Raw genomic sequence first — 6,074 nt, forward strand, 5'->3', positions numbered from 1 at the left:
TTTACATACCCAAATTATGAATTCTATAATCACATACCAAATTTTAGAAATTTACTTAAAATATCAAGAATCGCGAAAAACCCGAAAATCAGGATGTTACATCATGCATGTAATACACATTCTTACATTAACTAGAACTAGATATACCAGATCTTGTTCTCATTTTATACCAAGCCTAGAAATACCATCAATTCACATACATAGAACAACGTGCTTGACTAAGACGTTCCACACCAATTTCATATTTAACAACAGTATTACTTATTCTTTCCTTACACCTTTACATTAAGAATATGGTCACATTTATTGATCATAATCTATCCACCACATATGCATGACATATCATACACTCAACCGTATCAAGACATCACCACGCATATATCATAAAGCAATGGATCAAGCATGCATAATCAATTAGACTTACAACCCAATAATCGAATATAAACCATATCACATGGTTATATAAGGTTTAACCATAATAAGCCAATACATTTGGCCAAATCATACTAACAACTATCATGCAGACTAAACCTCTATACATGCCACTCACTTGAAAACACTTGAAGTTTATCGACACTTCACATCAACATTTTGATAATGTGATGCTGACTCCAACGGTCTCCAACCCTGAGCTGACCTGCCAATACTAAAAGAAATGGAGAGGGGGGTAAGCTTTATGCTTAGTAAGTCCATATGAAATTAATAAGCAATTTACCAATATGTTTCCTTAGGTAAAACAACTATAATTACACTTTTATTCATATTTTGGTCAAGCTATCTACTCGAGTCATAGTTGGTAATTTATTTATAACTCGAGCTAAAGGATTCCAAATTAAAATACATTAATTTTCTCAGAAATTAGACTCACATTTCTTCTTACCATAAAAATTTCAGAATTTTTAGTTTGGCCAATTAATACAATTTATTCATTGAAGTCTCCCCTGTTTTGCGGTTCAGCAGCTCTGACCACTCTTCACTAAAATTTAATTATCTTGTAATACAGAACTTCGATAATACTCCCATCTATCTTTCTAGAAAATAGACTTAATAATTATTTTAATAATATAAATTATAACTCACAATTATTTGTTTAAAATTTTTAGTGATTTTCTAAAGATAAGACAGGGAAGTGTGGAATCACTCCAACTCTTTCTCACAAGAACTCAAATATCTCATAATAAAAAATTCTTTTGCTTACACTGTTTCCTTTATGTAAAACTAGACTCATCCACCTTTAATTTCATATATTATTCAGCCTATAATTCGACTTCTACTATTTATGGTGATTTTTAAAATTTGAGCTACTGCTGCTATTCAACACTGTTTCGGTACAAAATCACAATAGCTATCATAAAATTTATTGTTACTTTATACTCATAGGCATGGTTTAATATCATACATGTATCTTTCCACAAACCCTCATACTTTCATCAAATCATATAACATTACCGTTTATATATAATACACAAGGATATATATATCACCATGAATCATCATAGTCATACGAGCACATAATGGCAAATAGATACCTTTGCTTTCTTGCACATATACGTGCAAACGTACCTAAATCGAATCCAATTTCACAAAATCATTTACTTTCTCGAAATGCCCATTTGAACTATTTGGAAACATAAGGATACGTGGATAGCTCAGAAAGCATAAACAATGCCAACGTCCTAGATGTGGTCTTACATGTAATCAAACATCGATGCTACTGTCTCAAACAGGGTCTTACACAAAATTAAATACGATGCCAATGTCCCAGACATGGTCTTACACGTAAAACAAAAGTCGATGCCAACATCCCAGACATGGTCTTACACGATATCACATATGGAAAATCCTATGTCATGAAATAAGTATCCTAAGTATTCCTAAGGTTCATACGGGGCTTTTCGGACGTCGATACTTTGTCGATACTTTTTCAGATGTCTCATTTTATTCAACTCATATATTCATTCATCATAGTTCAATGGCAAATAAGCATAAATAAACCATTTCAATTTCATTTATTTTTATATAGACTTACATCTCATATACTATCAAAGCAATAACATTAAAATACACATTGCATTATTAAAAATCATATGAACTTACCTCGTATACGAAAATGACCATTTTTACCATTTAAGTCCACTACTTGGTGTTTTCTCGGTTTTAGCCCGAATCTTGATTTTCTTGATCTAACATTACAAATATAGCTCATTTATTACTCACATTATTCAAATGAGTCCATAAATCATATTTTTACAAATTTGTATTTTGACCCCTAAACTTTTGCTTATTTTCACTTTTTCCCCAGGGTTCGGAAATTAAACTTCATCCTATTTTCTTATGTTTTATGACATGCTGATCATTTTTCCCTTCTATGGAAACATCAAATTCTCACTCTAACATGTACTTATGAACATTAGGTATTTTTACCGATTATGTCATTTTACTCGTTTTCACGTAAAATCGCTTAGAAAAAGTTGTTTATCTAACACCCAACACTCATTTTCTACCGTTAGACATCAAAATTCATTCATGTCACATATGGCTCAATTTTTAAACATGAACCCTAGCTCAAATTAATGGTAGAAATGGGTAAATCGAGCTACGAGGATTTCAAAAATGCAAAGAACATTAAAAACGGGGCAAAGATGGACTTACAATCAAGCTTGGAAGTTTTACAAACCCTAGCCATGTCTTCCATCTCCATATACGGTTATGGCATGAGAAAAATGAAGAAGATGACATCTTTTTCTTAGTTATTTTGGCTTTATTTGCCAAATTACTAAAATACCCTTAATGAAAAATAAATAAAAACATACCATGCCATGTCCATTTTTGTCCACTAATTACAAAATGGGCTATTTACCATTTAAGGATCTCCAATTTAAAAACCCATTACTCACAAGTACTTAGTACCTTTGTGAACTAGAACACACATTTTGCAACCTTTTACAATTTAATCCTTTTGACTAAATTGAGTGCCCAAACGTCAAAATTTTCGAACAAAATTTTCACGAAATTATTTTGTGAAATCATTGACCATAAAAATATAATAAAAATAAAATTTTCTTCATCGAATTTGTGGTCCCGAAACCGCTATTCCGACTAGGCCCAAAATCGAAATGTTATATATAGTGTTTCCTAAGATTGATTTGAGATCTAGCTATTATCAGTTGCGAGTTAAAGATGCTGATGTGCCGAAGACAGCGGTCCAAACGTGTAATAGCCTAGTTTAGACCCTAGTCAGAATAGTAGTTTCGAGACCACAAATTTGAGTCAAAAAATATTTTAATATTATTTTATGTGCTTATAATATGTGAATTAATATGTGTGAAAGTTTCATATAAAAATTTGATCGTTTGTGTGCCGATTTATGAAAAAAGACTTAATCGCAGAAAATGCAAAAGTTGTGTGCTACATGAATAAGTGCCGAATTGATGTGTCTTATTAAATGTGAGGTCCTTAAGAAGTAATTGGACCACTGAAATTATGTATGGACAAAGTAAGACATGAGTTAATGGATTTTTAATGTTATAATGCAAGGATAAAATGGTAAACTAGTTAATATTATAGCTTAAATAAAAAAAAGTTAGAAATTAGCTTATTTTATCATCATCTTTGTTGAAATTGAAGAAAGAAAAGCTAGGGATCATATGTTTTGATATTCGGCTACTTCCAAGCTTGATTAAAGGTCTGTTTTTGTTCGGTTTTTGATAATTTCTACATTTTTGAGATAGTTGCTTTGTATTCTATCAAGCCCATGTCTCAATTTCTAAATTTGATGATGATTTTAAATTATTCCATTGATGCTTTTGTGAGCTTTGTGATGATAGTTGATGAAAAATGAAATTTATGTGTTAGATTACTATTTTTGTATTGGGATTTTTAATGAATTTGAGTATTTTGGGCTAAATTGTGAAAACGAGAAATTGAGGGGCTAAAATGTGAAATAAATGAAATATTTAGGCTTATATGAGGTAAAGGAAAATTTGGCTAGGCATGTGTGAAAGGAAATTATGCATATTTTGTGATTTTATAAAATAGGGACTAAATAATTAAAATGTGTGAGGGTTAATTTGTAAAATGCCCAAATTATGTGTATATGGATTGAATTGAATGATTTGTCGAATAAAAGAGTTAAATTTGAATTTATATAGATCAAGAATCAAGGAAAATAGAATTAGATCAGGGAAATTCGAAAGTCATTGAATAGCCATTCATTTTCATTCATTTATGTACGAGGTACGTGGATATACAAATAAATGTATTTGAGTTGATTAATTTATGCTTATATGTGTTTGAATTGTGATGGATGAATATGGAAGATGAATATATGAAATCCGAGAAAGTTTTGATAATGCGACGACGTCCAAAAAGCCCCGTATGAACCATAGGAATAGTTAGGATACATATGTCATGACATAGGATTCCGATATGTGATTTTGTGTAAGACCATGTCTAGGACGTTGGCATCGATTTGAGATTTATGTTTAAGACCATGTCTGAGACATCGGCATCGTATTTGATTTCGTGTAAGGCCTTGTCTGGGGCAGTGGCATCGATATTTGATTACATGTAAGACCACGTCTAAGACGCTGGTATTGTACGAGCTTTTCGAGCTATCCGTACGGTTCAACGGGTAATATCGAGAACAGAATGAAAATGTGAATGAATATTCGACTCAAGTACATATGAAATGTATATGGAATTTAGCAATGAAAGGTGAGTATGAATATGATCTTTTGACATGTAAGCTAAATGGGACATGTGAACATGCTATTGTGTTATGCCATGATTCATATGAATGAATTGGTTTATAATGGTGATATGTGATAAGTTTATTTGTATATGGCTTACTAAGCTATTGAAAGCTTACTTTGTGTGTGTTTGCATTGTTTTATAGATCATCAAAGCTACCGAAAGCTCGGGGATCGTCGAGGATCATTACCACACTATTGAACTCTATTTTGGTACCTTTTCTAAATGTGAATAATGAAGTATGGCATGTATAGGCTAGAAGTATTTGTATATGTTTTGAGATGTGTATATCTAGCCATGTGATATGGCTTGGTTTTGAATGTGTCTATGAATGAGTTTTGAGTATAAATTATGATGCAATATTGCCAATATGATGTGTTCATGGATTGCCAAAGAGAATTGGTCAATTTGGTAAGATTTTGGTATGTCCTTACTTGAGGAATTGGTAAGATTATGGCAAGAGATTGAATGAAGTAAATTGTGATTATGAAACATATGTTTTGGTATGACTTTGGTTTATGATTTGGCATGATTTGGTATGGATTATAAGCATGAAATAGGTTAATAATTATATGACATGAATGATGTATGATTTGGGATTGAAATTTATTGAAATTGTGATAGAATTGATGCTTGTAGGGAGGACTCAAAATGGGTGGCATATTGGCTTTGTAAGTAGTCTATTTTTGTCCACATGGGTAAAGACACGGGCGTGTGACTTAACCGTGTGCGACACACGGTCATGTTCTACAGTCATGTGTCCCCTGGGGTACCCTACGATTTAAAGTCAGTATACCCTACAGTTTTGACACGGCCTAGACACATGGGCGTGTCTATTGGTCGTGTGTGGTACACTGGCTGGCACATGGGCGTGTGGTTGGCTGTGTGACCCAAGTCAGTTTCGACCACGGCCAAGGCACACGGGCATGTCTCTAGCCGTGCAGGACAAGTCAGTATGTATGCCCTGTTTTGCCACAGCCTAGACAAACGGGCATGTCTAATGCCGTGTGAGGCACACGGCCTATTCACACAGGCGTGTGAACACTGTAACTTTGAAAATTTGTTAAGTTTTTGAGAAATTTTGTATGTGCTCAGTTTAGTCTCGACCCCTTCCTAAAGCATGTTTGAGGTCTCTTTGACCTAAGAAAGGGACTTTGAAATGATGTTTGACTATAATACTATGCTATGTGGATGATATTGCTGAATTTATTATTAAATGTTTCGATATGTCTAGTAATGCCTCATAAACCTAGTCCGGCGATGGATACGGGTTACGGGTGTTACAAAATGAGGTACGGACACTATGAATTCCTTGTTATGCC

This window comes from Gossypium arboreum, chromosome 9 (genome assembly GCF_025698485.1).
Source record: "Gossypium arboreum isolate Shixiya-1 chromosome 9, ASM2569848v2, whole genome shotgun sequence".
NCBI classification, from domain to species: domain Eukaryota; kingdom Viridiplantae; phylum Streptophyta; class Magnoliopsida; order Malvales; family Malvaceae; genus Gossypium; species Gossypium arboreum.